Raw genomic sequence first — 25,941 nt, forward strand, 5'->3', positions numbered from 1 at the left:
TTTCTGAGAAACTGCTCTGTGTTTTCTTAATTCATCTCACAGAGTTACATCTTTCCCTTCAAGAAGCCTTTCGCTAAGGCTGTTCCTGTGGAATTGGCAAAGGGATATTTGGAAGCCCATAGAGGGCTATGGTGAAAAAGGAAATATCTTCCGTTCAAAAATGGAAAGAATCTTTCTGAGAAACTGCTCTGTGTTCTGTTAATTCATCTCACAGAGTTACATCTATCCCTTCAACAAGCCTTTCGCTAAGGCTGTTCTTGTGGAATTGGCAAAGGGATATTTGGAAGCCCACAGAGGGCTATGGTGAAAAAGGAAATATCTTCCGTTCAAAACTGGAAAGAAGCTTTCTGAGAAACTGCTCTGTGTTCTCTTAATTCATCTCACAGAGTTACATCTTTCCCTTCAAGAAGCCTTTCGCTAACGCTGTTCTTCTGGGATTGGCAAAGGGATATTTGGAAGCCCATAGAGGGCTATGGTGAAAAAGGAAATATCTTCAGTTCAAAACTGGAAAGAAGCTTTCGGAGAAACTGCTCGGTGTTCTGTTAATTCATCTCACAGAGTTACATCTTTCCCTTCAAGAAGCCTTTCTCTAAGGCTGTTCTTGTGGAATTGGCAAAGGGATATTTGGAAGCCCTTAGAGGCCTATGGTGAAAAAGGAAATATCTTCCTTTCAAAACTGGAAAGAAGCTTTCTGAGAAAGTGCTCTGTGTTCTGTTCATTCATCTCACAGAGTTACATCTTTCCCTTCAAGAAGCCTTTCGCTAAGGCTGTTCTTGTGGAATTGTCAAAGGGATATTTGGAAGCCCATAGAGGGCTACGGTGAAAAAGGAAATATCTTCCGTTCAAAACTGGAAAGAAGCTTTCTGAGAAACTGCTGTGTGTTCTGTTAATTCATCTCACCGAGTTACATCTTTCCCTTCAAAAAGCCTTTCGCTAAGGCTGTTATTGTGGAATTGGCAAAGGGATATTTGGAAGCCCATAGAGGGCTATTTTGAAAAAGGAAATATCTTCCGTTCAAAACTGGAAAGAAGCTTTCTGAGAAACTGCTCTGTGTTCTGTTAATTCATCTCACAGAGTTACATCTTTCACTTCAAGAAGCCTTTCGCTAAGGCTGTTCTTGTGGAATTGGCAAAGGGATATTTGGAAGCCCATAGAGGGCTATGGTGAAAATGGAAATATCTTCCGTTCAAAACTGGAAAGAAGCTTTCTGAGAAGCTGCTCTGTGTTCTCTTAATTCATCTCACAGAGTTACATCTTTTCCTTCAAGAAGCCTTTCGCTAAGGCTGTTCTTGTGGAAATGGCAAAGGGATATTTGGAAACACATAGAGGGCTATGGTGAAAAAGGAAATATCTTCCGTTCAAAACTGGAAAGAAGCTTTCTGAGAAACTGCTCTGTGTTTTCTTAATTCATCTCACAGAGTTACATCTTTCCCTTCAAGAAGCCTTTCGCTAAGGCTGTTCCTGTGGAATTGGCAAAGGGATATTTGGAAGCCCATAGAGGGCTATGGTGAAAAAGGAAATATCTTCCGTTCAAAAATGGAAAGAAGCTTTCTGAGAAACTGCTCTGTGTTCTGTTAATTCATCTCACAGAGTTACATCTTTCCCTTCAACAAGCCTTTCGCTAAGGCTGTTCTTGAGGAATTGGCAAAGTGATATTTGGAAGCGCATAGAGGGATATGGTGAAAAAGGAAATATCTTCCGTTCAAAACTGGAAAGAAGCTTTCTGAGAAACTGCTCTGTGTTCTGTTAATTCATCTCACAGAGTTACATCTTTCCCTTCAAGAAGCCTTTCGCTAAGCCTGTTCTTGTGGAATTGGCAAAGGGATATTTGGAAGCCCTTAGAGGGCTATGGTGAAAAAGGAAATATCGTCCGTTCAAAACTGGAAAGAAGCTTTCTGAGAAACTGCTCTGTGTTCTCTTAATTCATCTCACAGAGTTACATCTTTCTCTTCAAGAAGCCTGTCGCTAAGGCTGTTCTTGTGGAATTGGCAAAGGGATATTTGGAACCCCATAGAGGCCTATGGTGAAAAAGGAAATATCTTCCGTTCAAAACTGGAAAGAAGCTTTCTGAGAAACTGCTCTGTGTTCTGTTAATTCATCTCACCGAGTTACATCTTTCCCTTCAAGAAGCCTTTCGCTAAGGCTGTTCTTGTGGAATTGGCAAAGGGATATTTGGAAGCCCATAGAGGGCCACGGTGAAAAAGGAAATATCTTCGGTTCAAAACTGGAAAGAAGCTTTCTGAGAAACTGCTCTGTGTTCTGTTAATTCATCTCACAGAGTTACATCTTTCCCTTCAAGTAGCCTTTCGCTAAGTCTGTTCTTGTGGAATTGGCAAAGGGATATTTTGAAGCCCATAGAGGGCTACGGTGAAAAAGGAAATATCCTCCGTTCAAAACTGGAAAGAATCTTTCTGAGAAACTGCTCTGTGTTCTCTTAATTCATTTCACAGATTTACATCTTTCCCTTCAAGAAGCCTTTCGCTAAGGCTGTTCCTGTGGAATTGGCAAAGGGATATTTGGAAGCCCATAGAGGGCTATGGTGAAAAAGGAAATATCTTCCGTTCAAAACTGGAAAGAAGCTTTCTGAGAAACTGCTCTGTGTTCTCTTAATTCATCTCACAGAGTTACATCTTTCCCTTCAAGATGCCTTTCGCTAAGGCTGTTCTTCTGGGATTGGCAAAGGGATATTTGGAAGCCCATAGAGGTCTATGGTGAAAAAGGAAATATCTTCAGTTCAAAACTGGAAAGAAGCTTTCGGAGAAACTGCTCGTGTTCTGTTAATTCATCTCACAGAGTTACATCTTTCCCTTCAAGAAGCCTTTCGCTAAGGCTGTTCTTGTGGAATTGGCAAAGGGATATTTGGAAGCCCTTAGAGGCCTATGGTGAAAAAGGAAATATCTTCCTTTCAAAACTGAAAAGAAGCTTTCTGAGAAACTGCTCTGTGTTCTGTTCATTCATCTCACAGAGTTACATCTTTCCCTTCAAGAAGCCTTTCGCTAAGCCTGTTCTTGTGGAATTGTCAAAGGGATATTTGGAAGCCCATAGAGGGCTATGGTGAAAAAGGAAATATCTTCCGTTCAAAACTGGAAAGAAGCTTTCTGAGAAACTGCTCTGTGTTCTGTTAATTCATCTCACCGAGTTACATCTTTCCCTTCAAAAAGCCTTTCGCTAAGGCTGTTATTGTGGAATTGGCAAAGGGATATTTGTAAGCCCATAGAGGGCATTTTGAAAAAGGAAATATCTTCCGTTCAAAACTGGAAAGAAGCTTTCTGAGAAACTGCTCTGTGTTCTGTTAATTCATCTCACAGAGTTACATCTTTCACTTCAAGAAGCCTTTCGCTAAGGCTGTTCTTGTGGAATTGGCAAAGGGATATTTGGAAGCCCTTAGAGGGCTATGGTGAAAAAGGAAATATCGTCCGTTCAAAACTGGAAAGAAGCTTTCTGAGAAACTGCTCTGTGTTCTCTTAATTCATCTCACAGAGTTACATCTTTCCCTTCAATAAGCCTTTCGCTAAGGCTTTTCTGGTGGAATTGGCAAAGGGATATTTGGAACCCCATAGAGGCCTATGGTGAAAAAGGAAATATCTTCCGTTCAAAACTGGAAAGAAGCTTTCTGAGAAACTGCTCTGTGTTCTGTTAATTCATCTCACCGAGTTACATCTTTCCCTTCAAGAAGCCTTTCGCTAAGGCTGTTCTTGTGGAATTGGCAAAGGGATATTTGGAAGCCCAGAGAGGGCTACGGTGAAGAAGGAAATATCTTCCGTTCAAAACTGGAAAGAAGCTTTCTGAGAAACTGCTCTGTGTTCTGTTAATTCATCTCACAGAGTTACATCTTTCCCTTCAAGTAGCCTTTCGCTAAGTCTGTTCTTGTGGAATTGGCAAAGGGATATTTGGAAGCCCATAGAGGGCTACGGTGAAAAAGGAAATATCCTCCGTTCAAAACTGGAAAGAGTATTTCTGAGAAACTGCTCTGTGTTCTGTTAATTCATCTCACAGAGTTACATCTTTCCCTTCAAAAAGCCTTTCGCTAAGACTATTCTTGTGGAATTGGCAAAGGGTTATTTGGAAGCCCATAGAGCGCTATGGTGAAAAAGGAAATATCTTCCGTTCAAAACTGGAAAGAAGCTTTCTGAGAAACTGCTCTGTGTTCTGTTAATTCATCTCACAGAGTTACATCTTTCCCTTCCAGAATCCTTTCGCTAAGGCGGTTCTTGTGTAATTGGCAAAGGGATATTTGGAAGCCCATAGATGGCTATGGTGAAAAAGGAAATATCTTCCGTTCAAAACTGGAAAGAAGCTTTCTGAGAAACTGCTCTGTGTTCTCTTAATTCATCTCATAGAGTTACATCTTACGCTTCAAGAAGCCTTTCGCTAAGGCTGTTCTTGTTGAATTGTCAAAGGGATATTTGGAAGCCCATAGAGGGCTATGGTGAAAAAGGAAATATCTTCCGTTCAAAACTGGAAAGACGCTTTCTGAGAAACTGCTCTGTGTTCTGTTAATTCATCTCACAGAGTTACATCTTTCCCTTCAAGAAGCCTTTCGCTAAGGCTGTTCTTGTGGAATTGGCAAAGGGATATTTGGAAGCCCATAGAGGGCTATGGTGAAAAAGGAAATATCCTCCGTTCAAAACTGATAAGAAGCTTTCTGAGAAACTGCTCTGTGTTCTCTTAATTCATCTCACAGAGTTACATCTTTCCCTTCAAGAAGCCTTTCGCTAAGGCTGTTCTTGTGGAATTGGCAAAGGGATATTTGCAAGCCAATAGAGGGCTATGGTGAAAAAGGAAATATCTTCCGTTCAAAAGTGGAAAGAAGCTTTGTGAGAAACTGCTCTGTGTTCTGTTAATTCATCTCACACAGTTACATCTTTCCCTTGAAAAAGCCTTTCGCTAAGGCTATTCTTGTGGAATTGGCAAAGGGATATTTGGAAGCCCTTAGAGGGCTATGGTGAAAAAGGAAATATCGTCCGTTCAAAACCGGAAAGAAGCTTTCTGAGAAACTGCTCTGTGTTCTCTTAATTCATCTCACAGAGTTACATCTTTCCCTTCAAGAAGCCTTTCGCTAAGGCTGTTCTTGTGGAATTGGCAAAGGGATATTTTGAAGCCCATAGAGGGCTACGGTGAAAAAGGAAATATCCTCCGTTCAAAACTGGAAAGAATCTTTCTGAGAAACTGCTCTGTGTTCTGTTAATTCATCTCACAGAGTTACATCTTTCCCTTCCAGAAGCCTTTCGCTAAGGCTGTTCCGGTGGAATTGGCAAAGGGATATTTGGAAGCCCATAGAGGGCTATGGTGAAAAAGGAAATATCTTCCGTTCAGAACTTGAAGGAAGCTTTCTGAGAAACTGCTCTCTGTTCTGTTAATTCATCTCACAGAGTTACATCTTTTCCTTCAAGAAGCCTTTCGCTAAGGCTGTTCTTGTGGAATTGGCAAAGGGATATTTGGAAGCCCATAGAGGGCTATGGTGAAAAAGGAAATATCTTCCGTTCAAAACTGGAAAGAAGCTTTCTGAGAAACTGCTCTGTGTTCTCTTAATTCATCTCACAGAGTTACATCTTTCCCTTCCAGAAACCTTTCGCTAAGGCGGTTCTTGTGTAATTGGCAAAGGGATATTTGGAAGCCCATAGATGGCTATGGTGAAAAAGGAAATATCTTCCGTTCAAAACTGGAAAGAAGCTTTCTGAGAAACTGCTCTGTGTTCTCTTAATTCATCTCACAGAGTTACATCTTTCCCTTCAAGTAGCCTTTCGCTAAGGCTGTTCTTGAGGAATTGGCAAAGTGATATTTGGAAGCCCATAGAGGGCTATGGTGAAAAAGGAAATATCTTCCGTTCAAAACTGGAAAGAAGCTTTCTGAGAAACTGCTCTGTGTTCTGTTAATTCATCTCACAGAGTTACATCTTTCCCTTCAAGAAGCCTTTCGCTAAGCCTGTTCTTGTGGAATTGGCAGAGGGATATTTGGAAGCCCTTAGAGGGCTATGGTGAAAAAGGAAATATCGTCCGTTCAAAACTGGAAAGAAGCTTTCTGAGAAACTGCTCTGTGTTCTGTTAATTCATCTCACACAGTTACATCTTTCCCTTGAAAAAGCCTTTCGCTAAGGCTATTCTTGTGGAATTGGCAAAGGGATATTTGGAAGCCCATTGAGGGCTATGGTGAAAAAGGAAATATCTTCCGTTCAAAACTGGAAAGAAGCTTTCTGAGAAACTGCTCTGTGTTCTGTTAATTCATCTCACCGAGTTACATCTTTCCCTTCAAAAAGCCTTTCGCTAAGGCTGTTATTGTGGAATTGGCAAAGGGATATTTGTAAGCCCATAGAGGGCATTTTGAAAAAGGAAATATCTTCCGTTCAAAACTGGAAAGAAGCTTTCTGAGAAACTGCTCTGTGTTCTGTTAATTCATCTCACAGAGTTACATCTTTCACTTCAAGAAGCCTTTCGCTAAGGCTGTTCTTGTGGAATTGGCAAAGGGATATTTGGAAGCCCTTAGAGGGCTATGGTGAAAAAGGAAATATCGTCCGTTCAAAACTGGAAAGAAGCATTCTGAGAAACTGCTCTGTGTTCTCTTAATTCATCTCACAGAGTTACATCTTTCCCTTCAATAAGCCTTTCGCTAAGGCTGTTCTTGTGGAATTGGCAAAGGGATATTTGGAAGCCCATAGAGGGCTACGGTGAAAAAGGAAATATCCTCCGTTCAAAACTGGAAAGAAGCTTTCTGAGAAACTGATCTGTGTTCTCTTAATTCATCTCACAGAGTTACATCTTTCCCTTCCAGAATCCTGTCGCTAAGGCGGTTCTTGTGTAATTGGCAAAGGGATATTTGGAAGCCCATAGATGGCTATGGTGAAAAAGGAAATATCTTCCGTTCAAAACTGGAAAGAAGCTTTCTGAGAAACTGCTCTGTGTTCTCTTAATTCATCTCACAGAGTTACATCTTACCCTTCAAGAAGCCTTTCGCTAAGGCTGTTCTTGTTGAATTGTCAAAGGGATATTTGGAAGCCCATAGAGGGCTAAGGTGAAAAAGGAAATATCTTCCGTTCAAAACTGGAAACACGCTTTCTGAGAAACTGCGCTGTGTTGTGTTAATTCATCTCACAGAGTTACATCTTTCCCTTCAAGAAGCCTTTCGCTAAGGCTGTTCTTGTGGAATTGGCAAAGGGATATTTGGAAGCCCATAGAGGGCTATGGTGAAAAAGGAAATATCCTCCGTTCAAAACTGGTAAGAAGCTTTCTGAGAAACTGCTCTGTGTTCTCTTAATTCATCTCACAGAGTTACATCTTTCCCTTCAAGAAGCCTTTCGCTAAGGCTGTTCTTGTGGAATTGGCAAAGGGATATTTGCAAGCCAATAGAGGGCTATGGTGAAAAAGGAAATATCTTTCGTTCAAAAGTGGAAAGAAGCTTTCTGAGAAACTGCTCTGTGTTCTGTTAATTCATCTCACACAGTTACATCTTTCCCTTGAAAAAGCCTTTCGCTAAGGCTATTCTTGTGGAATTGGCAAAGGGATATTTGGAAGCGCATAGAGGGCTATGGTGAAAAAGGAAATATCTTCCGTTCAAAACTGGAAAGAAGCTTTCTGAGAAACTACTCTGTGTTCTCTTAATTCATCTCACAGAGTTACATCTTCCCTTCAAGAAGCCTTTCGCTAAGGCTGTTCTTCTGGGATTGGCAAAGGGATATTTTGAAGCCCATAGAGGGCTATGGTGAAAAAGGAAATATCTTCAGTTCAAAAGTGGAAAGAATCTTTCTGAGAAACTGCTCTGTGTTCTCTTCATTCATCTCACAGAGTTACATCTTTCCCTTCAAGAAGCCTTTCGCTAAGGCTGTTCTTGTGGAATTGGCAAAGGGATATTTGGAAGCCCATAGAGGGCTATGGTGAAAAAGGAAATATGTTCCGTTCAAAAGTGGAAAGAAGCTTTCGGAGAAACTGCTCTGTGTTCTGTTAATTCATGTCACAGAGTTACATCTTTCCCTTCAACAAGCCTTTCGCTAAGGCTGTTCTTGTGGAATTGGCAAAGGGATATTTGGAAGCCCATAGAGGGCTATGGTGAAAAAGGCAATATCTTCCGTTCAAAAGTGGAAAGAAGCTTTCGGAGAAACTGCTCTGTGTTCTGTTAATTCATCTCACAGAGTTACATCTTTCCCTTCAACAAGCCTTTCGCTAAGGCTGTTCTTGTGGAATTGGCAAAGGGATATTTGGAAGCCCTTAGAGGCCTATGGTGAAAAAGGAAATATCTTCCGTTCAAAACTGGAAAGAAGCTTTCTGAGAAACTGCTCTGTGATCTGTTCATTCATCTCACAGAGTTACATCTTTCCCTTCAAGAAGCCTTTCGCTAAGGCTGTTCTTGTAGAATTTGCAAAGGGATATTTGGAAGCCCATAGAGGGCTATGGTGAAAAAGGAAATATCTTCCGTTCAAAATTAGAAAGAAGCTTTCTGAGAAACTGCTCTGTGTTCTGTTAATTCATCTCACCGAGTTACTTCTTTCCCTTCAAGAAGCCTTTCGCTAAGGCTGTTCTTGTGGAATTGGCAAAGGGATATGTGGAAGCCCATAGAGGACTATGGTGAAAAAGGAAATATCTTCCGTTCAAAACTGGAAAGAAGCTTTCTGAGAAACTGCTCTGTGTTCTGTTAATTCATCTCACAGAGTTACATCCTTCCCTTCAAGAAGCCTTTCGCTAAGGCTTTTCTTGTGGAATAGGCAAAGGGATATTTGGAAGCCCATAGAGGGCTATGGTGAAAAAGGAAATATCTTCCGTTCAAAACTGGAAAGAAGGTTTCTGAGAAACTGCTCTGTGTTCTCTTAATTCATCTCACAGAGTTACATCTTTCCCTTCAAAAAGCCTTTCGCTAACTATATTCTTGTGGAATTGGCAAAGCGATATTTGGAAGCCCATAGAGGGCTATGGTGAAAAAGGAAATATCTTCCGTTCAAAAGTGGAAAGAAGCTTTCTGAGAAACTGCTCTGTGTTCTGTTAATTCATCTCACAGAGTTACATCTTTCCCTTCAAGAAGCCTTTCGCTAAGGCGGTTCTTGTGGAATGGGCAAAGGGATATTTGGAAGCCCATAGAGGGCTATGGTGAAAAAGGAAATATCCTCCGTTCAAAACTGGAAAGAATCTTTCTGAGAAAATGCTCTGTGTTCTCTTAATTCATCTCACAGAGTTACATCTTTCCCTTCCAGAAGCCTTTCGCTAAGGCTGTTCCGGTGGAATTGGCAAAGGGATATTTGGAAGCCCATAGAGGGCTATGGTGAAAAAGGAAATATCTTCCGTTCAAAACTGGAAAGAAGCTTTCTGAGAAACTGCTCTGTGTTCTCTTAATTCATCTCACAGAGTTACATCTTTTCCTTCAAGAAGCCTTTCGCTAAGGCTGTTCTTGTGGAATTGGCAAAGGGATATTTGGAAGCCCATAGAGGGCTACGGTGAAAAAGGAAATATCCTCCGTTCAAAACTGGAAAGAAGATTTCTGAGAAACTGATCTGTGTTCTCTTAATTCATCTCACAGAGTTACATCTTTCCCTTCCAGAAACCTTTCGCTAAGGCGGTTCTTGTGTAATTGGCAAAGGGATATTTGGAAGCCCATAGATGGCTATGGTGAAAAAGGAAATATCTTCCGTTCAAAACTGGAAAGAAGCTTTCTGAGAAACTGCTCTGTGTTCTCTTAATTCATCTCACAGAGTTACATCTTTCCCTTCAAGTAGCCTTTCGCTAAGGCTGTTCTTGAGGAATTGGCAAAGTGATATTTGGAAGCCCATAGAGGGCTATGGTGAAAAAGGAAATATCTTCCGTTCAAAACTGGAAAGAAGCTTTCTGAGAAACTGCTCTGTGTTCTGTTAATTCATCTCACAGAGTTACATCTTTCCCTTCAAGAAGCCTTTCGCTAAGCCTGTTCTTGTGGAATTGGCAGAGGGATATTTGGAAGCCCTTAGAGGGCTATGGTGAAAAAGGAAATATCGTCCGTTCAAAACTGGAAAGAAGCTTTCTGAGAAACTGCTCTGTGTTCTGTTAATTCATCTCACAGAGTTACATCTTTCCCTTCAAGTAGCCTTTCGCTAAGTCTGTTCTTGTGGAATTGGCAAAGGGATATTTGGAAGCCCATAGAGGGCTACGGTGAAAAAGGAAATATCCTCCGTTCAAAACTGGAAAGAGTCTTTCTGAGAAACTGCTCTGTGTTCTGTTAATTCATCTCACAGAGTTACATCTTTCCCTTCAAGAAGCCTTTCGCTAAGGCTGTTCTTGTGGAATTGGCAAAGGGATATTTGGAAGCCCATAGAGGGCTATGGTGAAAAAGGAAATATCTTCCGTTCAAAACTGGAAAGAAGCTTTCTGAGAAACTGCTCTGTGTTCTGTTGATTCATCTCACAGAGTTACATCTTTCCCTTCAAAAAGCCTTTCGCTAAGACTATTCTTGTGGAATTGGCAAAGGGTTATTTGGAAGCCCATAGAGCGCTATGGTGAAAAAGGAAATATCTTCCGTTCAAAACTGGAAAGAAGCTTTCTGAGAAACTGCTCTGTGTTCTGTTAATTCATCTCACAGAGTTACATCTTTCCCTTCCAGAATCCTTTCGCTAAGGCGGTTCTTGTGTAATTGGCAAAGGGATATTTGGAAGCCCATAGATGGCTATGGTGAAAAAGGAAATATCTTCCGTTCAAAACTGGAAAGAAGCTTTCTGAGAAACTGCTCTGTTCTGTTAATTCATCTCACCGAGTTACATCTTTCCCTTCAAGAAGCCTTTCGCTAAGGCTGTTCTTGTGGAATTGGCAAAAGGATATTTGCAAGCCAATAGAGGGCTATGGTGAAAAAGGAAATATCTTCCGTTCAAAAGTGGAAAGAAGCTTTCTGAGAAACTGCTCTGTGTTCTGTTAATTCATCTCACACAGTTACATCTTTCCCTTGAAAAAGCCTTTCGCTAAGGCTATTCTTGTGGAATTGGCAAAGGGATATTTGGAAGCCCATAGAGGGCTATGGTGAAAAAGGAAATATCTTCCGTTCAAAACTGGAAAGAAGCTTTCTGAGAAACTACTCTGTGTTCTGTTAATTCATCTCACAGAGTTACATCTTTCCCTTCAAGAAGCCTTTCCTAAGGCGGTTCCTGTGGAATTGGCAAAGGGATATTTGGAAGCCCATAGAGGGCTATGTTGAAAAAGGAAATATCTCCCGTTCAAAACTGGAAAGAAGGTTTCTGAGAAACTGCGCTGTGTTCTGTTAATTCATCTCACAGAGTTACATTCTTTCCCTTCAAGAAGCCTTTCGCTAAGGCTGTTCTTGTGGAATTGGCAAAGGGATATTTGGAAGCCCACAGAGGGCTATGGTGAAAAAGGAAATATCTTCCGTTCAAAACTGGAAAGAAGCTTTCTGAGAAACTGCTCTGTGTTCTCTTAATTCATCTCACAGAGTTACATCTTTCCCTTCAAGAAGCCTTTCGCTAAGGCTGTTCTTCTGGGATTGGCAAAGGGATATTTGGAAGCCCATAGAGGGCTATGGTGAAAAAGGAAATATCTTCCGTTCAAAAGTGGAAAGAAGCTTTCGGAGAAACTGCTCGGTGTTCTGTTAATTCATCTCACAGAGTTACATCTTTCCCTTCAAGAAGCCTTTCGCTAAGGCTGTTCTTGTGGAATTGGCAAAGGGATATTTGGAAGCCCTTAGAGGCCTATGGTGAAAAAGGAAATATCTTCCTTTCAAAACTGGAAAGAAGCTTTCTGAGAAACTGCTCTGTGTTCTGTTCATTCATCTCACAGAGTTACATCTTTCCCTTCAAGAAGCCTTTCGCTAAGGCTGTTCTTGTGGAATTGGCAAAGGGATATTTGGAAGCCCATAGAGGGCTATGGTGAAAAAGGAAATATCTTCCGTTCAAAACTGGAAAGAAGCTTTCTGAGAAACTGCTCTGTGTTCTGTTAATTCATCTCACCGAGTTACATCTTTCACTTCAAGAAGCCTTTCGCTAAGGCTGTTATTGTGGAATTGGCAAAGGGATATTTGGAAGCCCATAGAGGGCTATTTTGAAAAAGGAAATATCTTCAGTTCAAAACTGGAAAGAAGCTTTCTGAGAAACTGCTCTGTGTTCTTAATTCATCTCACAGAGTTACATCTTTCACTTCAAGAAGCCTTTCGCTAAGGCTGTTCTTGTTGAATTGTCAAAGGGATATTTGGAAGCCCATAGAGGGCTAAGGTGAAAAAGGAAATATCTTCCGTTCAAAACTGGAAAGACGCTTTCTGAGAAACTGCGCTGTGTTGTGTTAATTCATCTCACAGAGTTACATCTTTCCCTTCAAGAAGCCTTTCGCTAAGGCTGTTCTTGTGGAATTGGCAAAGGGATATTTGGAAGCCCATAGAGGGCTATGGTGAAAAAGGAAATATCCTCCGTTCAAAACTGGTAAGAAGCTTTCTGAGAAACTGCTCTGTGTTCTCTTAATTCACCTCACAGAGTTACATCTTTCCCTTCAAGAAGCCTTTCGCTAAGGCTGTTCTTGTGGAATTGGCAAAGGGATATTTGCAAGCCAATAGAGGGCTATGGTGAAAAAGGAAATATCTTTCGTTCAAAAGTGGAAAGAAGCTTTCTGAGAAACTGCTCTGTGTTCTGTTAATTCATCTCACACAGTTACATCTTTCCCTTGAAAAAGCCTTTCGCTAAGGCTATTCTTGTGGAATTGGCAAAGGGATATTAGGAAGCCTATAGAGGGCTACGGTGAAAAAGGAAATATCCTCCGTTCAAAACTGGAAAGAGTCTTTCTGAGAAACTGCTCTGTGTTCTGTTAATTCATCTCACAGAGTTACATCTTTCCCTTCAAGAAGCCTTTCGCTAAGGCTGTTCTTGTGGAATTGGCAAAGGGATATTTGGAAGCCCATAGAGGGCTATGGTGAAAAAGGAAATATCTTCCGTTCAAAACTGGAAAGAAGCTTTCTGAGAAACTGGTCTGTGTTCTGTTAATTCATCTCACAGAGTTACATCTTTCCCTTCAAAAAGCCTTTCGCTAAGACTATTCTTGTGGAATTGGCAAAGGGTTATTTGGAAGCCCTTAGAGCGCTATGGTGAAAAAGGAAATATCTTCCGTTCAAAACTGGAAAGAAGCTTTCTGAGAAACTGCTCTGTGTTCTGTTAATTCATCTCACAGAGTTACATCTTTCCCTTCCAGAATCCTTTCGCTAAGGCGGTTCTTGTGTAATTGGCAAAGGGATATTTGGAAGCCCATAGATGGCTATGGTGAAAAAGGAAATATCTTCCGTTCAAAACTGGAAAGAAGCTTTCTGAGAAACTGCTCTGTTCTGTTAATTCATCTCACCGAGTTACATCTTTCCCTTCAAGAATCCTTTCGCTAAGGCTGTTCTTGTGGAATTGGCAAAAGGATATTTGCAAGCCAATAGAGGGCTATGGTGAAAAAGGAAATATCTTCCGTTCAAAAGTGGAAAGAAGCTTTCTGAGAAACTGCTCTGTGTTCTGTTAATTCATCTCACACAGTTACATCTTTCCCTTGAAAAAGCCTTTCGCTAAGGCTATTCTTGTGGAATTGGCAAAGGGATATTTGGAAGCCCATAGAGGGCTATGGTGAAAAAGGAAATATCTTCCGTTCAAAACTGGAAAGAAGCTTTCTGAGAAACTACTCTGTGTTCTGTTAATTCATCTCACAGAGTTACATCTTTCCCTTCAAGAAGCCTTTCCTAAGGCGGTTCCTGTGGAATTGGCAAAGGGATATTTGGAAGCCCATAGAGGGCTATGTTGAAAAAGGAAATATCTCCCGTTCAAAACTGGAAAGAAGGTTTCTGAGAAACTGCGCTGTGTTCTGTTAATTCATCTCACAGAGTTACATCTTTCCCTTCAAGAAGCCTTTCGCTAAGGCTGTTCTTGTGGAATTGGCAAAGGGATATTTGGAAGCCCACAGAGGGCTATGGTGAAAAAGGAAATATCTTCCGTTCAAAACTGGAAAGAAGCTTTCTGAGAAACTGCTCTGTGTTCTCTTAATTCATCTCACAGAGTTACATCTTTCCCTTCAAGAAGCCTTTCGCTAAGGCTGTTCTTCTGGGATTGGCAAAGGGATATTTGGAAGCCCATAGAGGGCTATGGTGAAAAAGGAAATATCTTCAGTTCAAAAGTGGAAAGAAGCTTTCGGAGAAACTGCTCGGTGTTCTGTTAATTCATCTCACAGAGTTACATCTTTCCCTTCAAGAAGCCTTTCGCTAAGGCTGTTCTTGTGGAATTGGCAAAGGGATATTTGGAAGCCCTTAGAGGCCTATGGTGAAAAAGGAAATATCTTCCTTTCAAAACTGGAAAGAAGCTTTCTGAGAAACTGCTCTGTGTTCTGTTCATTCATCTCACAGAGTTACATCTTTCCCTTCAAGAAGCCTTTCGCTAAGGCTGTTCTTGTGGAATTGGCAAAGGGATATTTGGAAGCCCATAGAGGGCTATGGTGAAAAAGGAAATATCTTCCGTTCAAAACTGGAAAGAAGCTTTCTGAGAAACTGCTCTGTGTTCTGTTAATTCATCTCACCGAGTTACATCTTTCACTTCAAGAAGCCTTTCGCTAAGGCTGTTATTGTGGAATTGGCAAAGGGATATTTGGAAGCCCATAGAGGGCTATTTTGAAAAAGGAAATATCTTCCGTTCAAAACTGGAAAGAAGCTTTCTGAGAAACTGCTCTGTGTTCTTAATTCATCTCACAGAGTTACATCTTTCACTTCAAGAAGCCTTTCGCTAAGGCTGTTCTTGTTGAATTGTCAAAGGGATATTTGGAATCCCATAGAGGGCTAAGGTGAAAAAGGAAATATCTTCCGTTCAAAACTGGAAAGACGCTTTCTGAGAAACTGCGCTGTGTTGTGTTAATTCATCTCACAGAGTTACATCTTTCCCTTCAAGAAGCCTTTCGCTAAGGCTGTTCTTGTGGAATTGGCAAAGGGATATTTGGAAGCCCATAGAGGGCTATGGTGAAAAAGGAAATATCCTCCGTTCAAAACTGGTAAGAAGCTTTCTGAGAAACTGCTCTGTGTTCTCTTAATTCATCTCACAGAGTTACATCTTTCCCTTCAAGAAGCCTTTCGCTAAGGCTGTTCTTGTGGAATTGGCAAAGGGATATTTGCAAGCCAATAGAAGGCTATGGTGAAAAAGGAAATATCTTTCGTTCAAAAGTGGAAAGAAGCTTTCTGAGAAACTGCTCTGTGTTCTGTTAATTCATCTCACACAGTTACATCTTTCCCTTGAAAAAGCCTTTCGCTAAGGCTGTTCTTGTGGAATTGGCAAAGGGATATTTGGAAGCCCATAGAGGGCTATGGTGAAAAAGGAAATATCTTCCGTTCAAAACTGGAAAGAAGCTTTCTGAGAAACTGCTCTGTGTTCTCTTAATTCATCTCACAGAGTTACATCTTTCCCTTCAAAAAGCCTTTCGCTAAGACTATTCTTGTGGAATTGGCAAAGGGTTATTTGGAAGCCCATAGAGCGCTATGGTGAAAAAGGAAATATCTTCCGTTCAAAACTGGAAAGAAGCTTTCTGAGAAACTGCTCTGTGTTCTGTTAATTCATCTCACAGAGTTACATCTTTCCCTTCCAGAATCCTTTCGCTAAGGCGGTTCTTGTGTAATTGGCAAAGGGATATTTGGAAGCCCATAGATGGCTATGGTGAAAAAGGAAATATCTTCCGTTCAAAACTGGAAAGAAGCTTTCTGAGAAACTGCTCTGTTCTGTTAATTCATCTCACCGAGTTACATCTTTCCCTTCAAGAAGCCTTTCGCTAAGGCTGTTCTTGTGGAATTGGCAAAAGGATATTTGCAAGCCAATAGAGGGCTATGGTGAAAAAGGAAATATCTTCCGTTCAAAAGTGGAAAGAAGCTTTCTGAGAAACTGCTCTGTGTTCTGTTAATTCATCTCACACAGTTACATCTTTCCCTTGAAAAAGCCTTTCGCTAAGGCTATTCTTGTGGAATTGGCAAAGGGATATTTGGAAGCCCATAGAGGGCTATGGTGAAAAAGGAAATATCTTCCGTTCAAAACTGGAAAGAAGCTTTCTGAGAAACTACTCTGTGTTCTGTTAATTCATCTCACAGAGTTACATCTTTCCCTTCAAGAAGCCTTTCCTAAGGCGGTTCCTGTGGAATTGGCAAAGGGATATTTGGAAGCCCATAGAGGGCTATGTTGAAAAAGGAAATATCTCCCGTTCAAAACTGGAAAGAAGGTTTCTGAGAAACTGCGCTGTGTTCTGTTAATTCATCTCACAGAGTTACATCTTTCCCTTCAAGAAGCCTTTCGCTAAGGCTGTTCTTGTGGAATTGGCAAAGGGATATTTGGAAGCCCACAGAGGGCTATGGTGAAAAAGGAAATATCTTCCGTTCAAAACTGGAAAGAAGCTTTCTGAGAAACTGCTCTGTGTTCTCTTAATTCATCTCACAGAGTTACATCTTTCCCTTCAAAAAGCCTTTCGCTAACTATATTCTTGTGGAATTGGCAAAGCGATATTTGGAAGCCCATAGAGGGCTATGGTGAAAAAGGAAATATCTTCCGTTCAAAAGTGGAAAGAAGCTTTCTGACAAACTGCTCTGTGTTCTGTTAATTCATCTCACAGAGTTACATCTTTCCCTTCAAGAAGCCTTTCGCTAAGACTATTCTTGTGGAATTGGCAAAGGGTTATTTGGAAGCCCATAGAGCGCTATGGTGAAAAAGGAAATATCTTCCGTTCAAAACTGGAAAGAAGCTTTCTGAGAAACTGCTCTGTGTTCTGTTAATTCATCTCACAGAGTTACATCTTTCCCTTCCAGAATCCTTTCGCTAAGGCGGTTCTTGTGTAATTGGCAAAGGGATATTTGGAAGCCCATAGATGGCTATGGTGAAAAAGGAAATATCTTCCGTTCAAAACTGGAAAGAAGCTTTCTGAGAAACTGCTCTGTTCTGTTAATTCATCTCACCGAGTTACATCTTTCCCTTCAAGAAGCCTTTCGCTAAGGCTGTTCTTGTGGAATTGGCAAAAGGATATTTGCAAGCCAATAGAGGGCTATGGTGAAAAAGGAAATATCTTCCGTTCAAAAGTGGAAAGAAGCTTTCTGAGAAACTGCTCTGTGTTCTGTTAATTCATCTCACACAGTTACATCTTTCCCTTGAAAAAGCCTTTCGCTAAGGCTATTCTTGTGGAATTGGCAAAGGGATATTTGGAAGCCCATAGAGGGCTATGGTGAAAAAGGAAATATCTTCCGTTCAAAACTGGAAAGAAGCTTTCTGAGAAACTGCTCTGTGTTCTGTTAATTCATCTCACCGAGTTACATCTTTCACTTCAAGAAGCCTTTCGCTAAGGCTGTTATTGTGGAATTGGCAAAGGGATATTTGGAAGCCCATAGAGGGCTATTTTGAAAAAGGAAATATCTTCCGTTCAAAACTGGAAAGAAGCTTTCTGAGAAACTGCTCTGTGTTCTTAATTCATCTCACAGAGTTACATCTTTCACTTCAAGAAGACTTTCGCTAAGGCTGTTCTTGTGGAATTGGCAAAGGGATATTTGGAAGCCCATAGAGGGCTATGGTGAAAAATGAAATATCTTCCGTTCAAAACTGGAAAGAAGCTTTCTGAGAAACTGCTCTGTGTTCTCTTAATTCATCTCACAGAGTTACATCTTTTCCTTCAAGAAGCCTTTCGCTAAGGCTGTTCTTGTGGAAATGGCAAAGGGATATTTGGAAACACATAGAGGGCTATGGTGAAAAAGGAAATATCTTACGTTCAAAACTGGAAAGAAGCTTTCTGAGAAACTGCTCTGTGTTTTCTTAATTCATCTCACAGAGTTACATCTTTCCCTTCAAGAAGCCTTTCGCTAAGGCTGTTCCTGTGGAATTGGCAAAGGGATATTTGGAAGCCCATAGAGGGCTATGGTGAAAAAGGAAATATCTTCCGTTCAAAAATGGAAAGAAGCTTTCCGAGAAACTGCTCTGTGTTCTGTTAATTCATCTCACAGAGTTACATCTTTCCCTTCAACAAGCCTTTCGCTAAGGCTGTTCTTGAGGAATTGGCAAAGTGATATTTGGAAGCGCATAGAGGGATATGGTGAAAAAGGAAATATCTTCCGTTCAAAACTGGAAAGAAGCTTTCTGAGAAACTGCTCTGTGTTCTGTTAATTCATCTCACAGAGTTACATCTTTCCCTTCAAGAAGCCTTTCGCTAAGCCTGTTCTTGTGGAATTGGCAAAGGGATATTTGGAAGCCCTTAGAAGGCTATGGTGAAAAAGGAAATATCGTCCGTTTAAAACTGGAAAGAAGCTTTCTGAGAAACTGCTCTGTGTTCTCTTAATTCATCTCACAGAGTTACATCTTTCCCTTCAAGAAGCCTTTCGCTAAGGCTGTTCTTGTGGAATTGGCAAAGGGATATTTGGAACCCCATAGAGGCCTATGGTGAAAAAGGAAATATCTTCCGTTCAAAACTGGAAAGAAGCTTTCTGAGAAACTGCTCTGTGTTCTGTTAATTCATCTCACCGAGTTACATCTTTCCCTTCAAGAAGCCTTTCGCTAAGGCTGTTCTTGTGGAATTGGCAAAGGGATATTTGGAAGCCCATAGAGGGCTACGGTGAAAAAGGAAATATCTTCCGTTCAAAACTGGAAAGAAGCTTTCTGAGAAACTGCTCTGTGTTCTGTTAATTCATCTCACAGAGTTACATCTTTCCCTTCAAGTAGCCTTTCGCTAAGTCTGTTTTTGTGGAATTGGCAAAGGGATATTTTGAAGCCCATAGAGGGCTACGGTGAAAAAGGAAATATCCTCCGTTCAAAACTGGAAAGAATCTTTCTGAGAAACTGCTCTGTGTTCTCTTAATTCATCTCACAGATTTACATCTTTCCCTTCAAGAAGCCTTTCGCTAAGGCTGTTCCTGTGGAATTGGAAAAGGGATATTTGGAAGCCCATAGAGGGCTATGGTGAAAAAGGAAATATCTTCCGTTCAAAAATGGAAAGAAGCTTTCTGAGAAACTGCTCTGTGTTCTGTTCATTCATCTCACAGAGTTACATCTTTCCCTTCAACAAGCCTTTCGATAAAGCTGTTCTTCCGGGATTGGCAAAGGGATATTTGGAAGCCCATAGAGGGCTATGGTGAAAAAGGAAATATCTTCAGTTCAAAAGTGGAAAGAAGCTTTCGGAGAAACTGCTCGGTGTTCTGTTAATTCATCTCACAGAGTTACATCTTTCCCTTCAAGAAGCCTTTCGCTAAGGCTGTTCTTGTGGAATTGGCAAAGGGATATTTGGAAGCCCATAGAGGGCTATGGTGAAAAAGGAAATATCTTCCGTTCAAAACTGGAAAGAAGCTTTCTGAGAAACTGCTCTGTGTTCTCTTAATTCATCTCACAGAGTTACATCTTTTCCTTCAAGAAGCCTTTCGCTAAGGCTGTTCTTGTGGAAATGGCAAAGGGATATTTGGAAACACATAGAGGGCTATGGTGAAAAAGGAAATATCTTCCGTTCAAAACTGGAAAGAAGCTTTCTGAGAAACTGCTCTGTGTTCTCTTAATTCATCTCACAGAGTTACATCTTTCCCTTCAAGAAGCCTTTCGCTAAGGCTGTTCCTGTGGAATTGGCAAAGGGATATTTGGAAGCCCATAGAGGGCTATGGTGAAAAAGGAAATATCTTCCGTTCCAAAATGGAAAGAAGCTTTCTGAGAAACTGCTCTGTGTTCTGTTAATTCATCTCACAGAGTTACATCTTTCCCTTCAACAAGCCTTTCGCTAAGGCTGTTCTTGAGGAATTGGCAAAGTGATATTTGGAAGCCCATAGAGGGATATGGTGAAAAAGGAAATATCTTCCGTTCAAAACTGGTAAGAAGCTTTCTGAGAAACTGCTCTGTGTTCTGTTAATTCATCTCACAGAGTTACATCTTTCCCTTCAAGAAGCCTTTCGCTAAGCCTGTTCTTGTGGAATTGGCAAAGGGATATTTGGAAGCCCTTAGAGGGCTATGGTGAAAAAGGAAATATCGTCCTTTCAAAACTGGAAAGAAGCTTTCTGAGAAACTGCTCTGTGTTCTCTTAATTCATCTCACAGAGTTACATCTTTCCCTTCAAGAAGCCTTTCGCTAACGCTGTTCTTGTTGAATTGGCAAAGGGATATTTGGAAGCCCATAGAGGGCTACGGTGAAAAAGGAATTATCTTCCGTTCAAAACTGGAAAGAAGCTTTCTGAGAAACTGCTCTGTGTTCTGTTAATTCATCTCAGAGAGTTACATCTTTCCCTTCAAGTAGCCTTTCGCTAAGGCTGCTCTTGTGGAATTGGCAAAGGGATATTTGGAAGCCCATAGAGGGCTACGGTGAAAAAGGAAATATCCTCCGTTCAAATCTGGAAAGAATCTTTCTGAGAAACTGCTCTGTGTTCTCTTAATTCATCTCACAGAGTTACATCTTTCCCTTCAAGAAGCCTTTCGCTAAGGCTGTTCTTGTGGAATTGGCAAAGGGATATTTGGAAGCCCATAGAGGGCTATGGTGAAAAAGGAAATATCTTCCGTTCAAAACTGGAAAGAAGCTTTCTGAGAATCTGCTCTGTGTTCTGTTAATTCATCTCACAGAGTTACATCTTTCCCTTCAAAATGCCTTTCGCTAAGACTATTCTTGTGGAATTGGCAAAGGGATATTTGGAAGCCCATAGAGCGCTATGGTGAAAAAGGAAATATCTTCCGTTCAAAACTGGAAAGAAGCTTTCTGAGAAACTGCTCAGTGTTCTCTTAATTCATCTCACAGAGTTACATCTTTCCCTTCAAGAAGCCTTTCGCTAAGTCTGTTCTTGTGGAATTGGTAAAGGGATACTTGGAAGCCCATAGAGGGCTATGGTGAAAAAGGAAATATCTTCCGTTCAAAACTGGAAAGAAGCTTTCTGAGAAACTGCTCTGTGTTCTCTTAATTCATCTCACAGAGTTACATCTTTCCCTTCAAGAAGCCTTTCGCTAAGGCGGTTCTTGTGGAATTGGCAAAGGGATATTTGGAAGCCCATAGAGGGCTATGGTGAAGAAAGAAATATCTTCCGTTCAGAACTGGAAGGAAGCTTTCTGAGAAACTGCTCTGTGTTCTGTTAATTCATCTCACAGAGTTACATCTTTCCCTTCAAGAAGCCTTTCGCTAAGTCTGGTCTTGTGGAATTGGCAAAGGGATATTTGGAAGCCCATAGAGGGCTACGGTGAAAAAAGGAAATATCCTCCGTTCAAAACTGGAAAGAATCTTTCTGAGAAACTGCTCTGTGTTCTGTTAATTCATCTCACAGAGTTACATCTTTCCCATCAAGAATCCTTTCGCTAAGTCTGTTCTTGTGGAATTGGCAAAGGGATATTTGGAAGCCCATAGAGGGCTATGGTGAAAAAGGAAATATCTTCCGTTCAAAACTGGAAAGAAGCTTTCTGAGAAACTGCTCTGTGTTCTGTTAATTCATCTCACAGAGTTACATCTTTCCCTTCAAAAAGCCTTTCGCTAAGACTATTCTTGTGGAATTGGCAAAGGGATATTTCGAAGCCCATAGAGGGCTATGGTGAAAAAGGAAATATCTTCCGTTCAAATCTGGAAAGAAGCTTTCTGAGAAACTGCTCTGTGTTCTGTTAATTCATCTCACAGAGTTACATCTTTCCCTTCCAGAATCCTTTCGCTAAGGCGGTTCTTGTGTAATTGGCAAAGGGATATTTGGAAGCCCATAGATGGCTATGGTGAAAAAGGAAATATCTTCCTTTCAAAACTAGAAAGAAGCTTTCTGAGAAACTACTCTGTGTTCTCTTAATTCATCTCACAGAGTTACATCTTTCCCTTCAAGAAGCCTTTCGCTAAGGCTGTTCCTGTGGAATTGGAAAAGGGATATTTGGAAGCCCATAGAGGGCTATGGTGAAAAAGGAAATATCTTCCGTTCAAAAATGGAAAGAAGCTTTCTGAGAAACTGCTCTGTGTTCTGTTCATTCATCTCACAGAGTTACATCTTTCCCTTCAACAAGCCTTTCGATAAAGCTGTTCTTCCGGGATTGGCAAAGGGATATTTGGAAGCCCATAGAGGGCTATGGTGAAAAAGGAAATATCTTCAGTTCAAAAGTGGAAAGAAGCTTTCGGAGAAACTGCTCGGTGTTCTGTTAATTCATCTCACAGAGTTACATCTTTCCCTTCAAGAAGCCTTTCGCTAAGGCTGTTCTTGTGGAATTGGCAAAGGGATATTTGGAAGCCCATAGAGGGCTATGGTGAAAAAGGAAATATCTTCCGTTCAAAACTGGAAAGAAGCTTTCTGAGAAACTGCTCTGTGTTCTCTTAATTCATCTCACAGAGTTACATCTTTTCCTTCAAGAAGCCTTTCGCTAAGGCTGTTCTTGTGGAAATGGCAAAGGGATATTTGGAAACACATAGAGGGCTATGGTGAAAAAGGAAATATCTTCCGTTCAAAACTGGAAAGAAGCTTTCTGAGAAACTGCTCTGTGTTCTCTTAATTCATCTCACAGAGTTACATCTTTCCCTTCAAGAAGCCTTTCGCTAAGGCTGTTCCTGTGGAATTGGCAAAGGGATATTTGGAAGCCCATAGAGGGCTATGGTGAAAAAGGAAATATCTTCCGTTCCAAAATGGAAAGAAGCTTTCTGAGAAACTGCTCTGTGTTCTGTTAATTCATCTCACAGAGTTACATCTTTCCCTTCAACAAGCCTTTCGCTAAGGCTGTTCTTGAGGAATTGGCAAAGTGATATTTGGAAGCCCATAGAGGGATATGGTGAAAAAGGAAATATCTTCCGTTCAAAACTGGTAAGAAGCTTTCTGAGAAACTGCTCTGTGTTCTGTTAATTCATCTCACAGAGTTACATCTTTCCCTTCAAGAAGCCTTTCGCTAAGCCTGTTCTTGTGGAATTGGCAAAGGGATATTTGGAAGCCCTTAGAGGGCTATGGTGAAAAAGGAAATATCGTCCGTTCAAAACTGGAAAGAAGCTTTCTGAGAAACTGCTCTGTGTTCTCTTAATTCATCTCACAGAGTTACATCTTTCCCTTCAAGAAGCCTTTCGCTAACGCTGTTCTTGTTGAATTGGCAAAGGGATATTTGGAAGCCCATAGAGGGCTACGGTGAAAAAGGAATTATCTTCCGTTCAAAACTGGAAAGAAGCTTTCTGAGAAACTGCTCTGTGTTCTGTTAATTCATCTCAGAGAGTTACATCTTTCCCTTCAAGTAGCCTTTCGCTAAGGCTGCTCTTGTGGAATTGGCAAAGGGATATTTGGAAGCCCATAGAGGGCTACGGTGAAAAAGGAAATATCCTCCGTTCAAATCTGGAAAGAATCTTTCTGAGAAACTGCTCTGTGTTCTCTTAATTCATCTCACAGAGTTACATCTTTCCCTTCAAGAAGCCTTTCGCTAAGGCTGTTCTTGTGGAATTGGCAAAGGGATATTTGGAAGCCCATAGAGGGCTATGGTGAAAAAGGAAATATCTTCCGTTCAAAACTGGAAAGAAGCTTTCTGAGAATCTGCTCTGTGTTCTGTTAATTCATCTCACAGAGTTACATCTTTCCCTTCAAAATGCCTTTCGCTAAGACTATTCTTGTGGAATTGGCAAAGGGATATTTGGAAGCCCATAGAGCGCTATGGTGAAAAAGGAAATATCTTCCGTTCAAAACTGGAAAGAAGCTTTCTGAGAAACTGCTCAGTGTTCTCTTAATTCATCTCACAGAGTTACATCTTTCCCTTCAAGAAGCCTTTCGCTAAGTCTGTTCTTGTGGAATTGGTAAAGGGATACTTGGAAGCCCATAGAGGGCTATGGTGAAAAAGGAAATATCTTCCGTTCAAAACTGGAAAGAAGCTTTCTGAGAAACTGCTCTGTGTTCTCTTAATTCATCTCACAGAGTTACATCTTTCCCTTCAAGAAGCCTTTCGCTAAGGCGGTTCTTGTGGAATTGGCAAAGGGATATTTGGAAGCCCATAGAGGGCTATGGTGAAGAAGGAAATATCTTCCGTTCAGAACTGGAAGGAAGCTTTCTGAGAAACTGCTCTGTGTTCTGTTAATTCATCTCACAGAGTTACATCTTTCCCTTCAAGAAGCCTTTCGCTAAGTCTGTTCTTGTGGAATTGGCAAAGGGATATTTGGAAGCCCATAGAGGGCTACGGTGAAAAAAGGAAATATCCTCCGTTCAAAACTGGAAAGAATCTTTCTGAGAAACTGCTCTGTGTTCTGTTAATTCATCTCACAGAGTTACATCTTTCCCATCAAGAATCCTTTCGCTAAGTCTGTTCTTGTGGAATTGGCAAAGGGATATTTGGAAGCCCATAGAGGGCTATGGTGAAAAAGGAAATATCTTCCGTTCAAAACTGGAAAGAAGCTTTCTGAGAAACTGCTCTGTGTTCTGTTAATTCATCTCACAGAGTTACATCTTTCCCTTCAAAAAGACTTTCGCTAAGACTATTCTTGTGGAATTGGCAAAGGGATATTTCGAAGCCCATAGAGGGCTATGGTGAAAAAGGAAATATCTTCCGTTCAAATCTGGAAAGAAGCTTTCTGAGAAACTGCTCTGTGTTCTGTTAATTCATCTCACAGAGTTACATCTTTCCCTTCCAGAATCCTTTCGCTAAGGCGGTTCTTGTGTAATTGGCAAAGGGATATTTGGAAGCCCATAGATGGCTATGGTGAAAAAGGAAATATCTTCCTTTCAAAACTAGAAAGAAGCTTTCTGAGAAACTACTCTGTGTTCTCTTAATTCATCTCACAGAGTTACATCTTACCCTTCAAGAAGCCTTTCGCTAAGGCTGTTCTTGTTGAATTGTCAAAGGGATATTTGGAAGCCCATAGAGGGCTATGGTGAAAAAGGAAATATCTTCCGTTCAAAACTGGAAAGACGCTTTCTGAGAAACTGCTCTGTGTTCTGTTAATTCATCTCACAGAGTTACATCTTTCCCTTCAAGAAGCCTTTCGCTAAGGCTGTTCTTGTGGAATTGGCAAAGGGATATTTGGAAGCCCATAGAGGGCTATGGTGAAAAAGGAAATATCCTCCGTTCAAAACTGGTAAGAAGCTTTCTGAGAAACTGCTCTGTGTTCTCTTAATTCATCTCACAGAGTTACATCTTTCCCTTCAAGAAGCCTTTCGCTAAGGCTGTTCTTGTGGAATTGACAAAGGGATATTTGCAAGCCAATAGAGGGCTATGCTGAAAAAGGAAATATCTTCCGTTCAAAAGTGGAAAGAAGCTTTCTGAGAAACTGCTCTGTGTTCTGTTAATTCATCTCACACAGTTACATCTTTCCCTTGAAAAAGCCTTTCGCTAAGGCTATTCTTGTGGAATTGGCAAAGGGATATTTGGAAGCCCATAGAGGGCTATGGTGAAAAAGGAAATATCTTCCGTTCAAAACTGGAAAGAAGCTTTCTGAGAAACTACTCTGTGTTCTGTTAATTCATCTCACAGAGTTACATCTTTCCCTTCAAGAAGCCTTTCCTAAGGCGGTTCCTGTGGAATTGGCAAAGGGATATTTGGAAGCCCATAGAGGGCTATGTTGAAAAAGGAAATATCTCCCGTTCAAAACTGGAAAGAAGGTTTCTGAGAAACTGCGCTGTGTTCTGTTAATTCATCTCACAGAGTTACATCTTTCCCTTCAAGAAGCCTTTCGCTAAGGCTGTTCTTGTGGAATTGGCAAAGGGATATTTGGAAGCCCACAGAGGGCTACGGTGAAAAAGGAAATATCTTCCGTTCAAAACTGGAAAGAAACTTTCTGAGAAACTGCTCTGTGTTCTCTTAATTCATCTCACAGAGTTACATCTTTCCCTTCAAGAAGCCTTTCGCTAACGCTGTTCTTGTTGAATTGGCAAAGGGATATTTGGAAGCCCATAGAGGACTACGGTGAAAAAGGAATTACCTTCCGTTCAAAACTGGAAAGAAGCTTTCTGAGAAACTGCTCTGTGTTCTGTTAATTCATCTCAGAGAGTTACATCTTTCCCTTCAAGTAGCCTTTCGCTAAGGCTGCTCTTGTGGAATTGGCAAAGGGATATTTGGAAGCCCATAGAGGGCTACGGTGAAAAAGGAAATATCCTCCGTTCAAAA

This window comes from Chlorocebus sabaeus, chromosome 5 (genome assembly GCF_047675955.1).
Source record: "Chlorocebus sabaeus isolate Y175 chromosome 5, mChlSab1.0.hap1, whole genome shotgun sequence".
Lineage (NCBI taxonomy): Eukaryota > Metazoa > Chordata > Mammalia > Primates > Cercopithecidae > Chlorocebus > Chlorocebus sabaeus.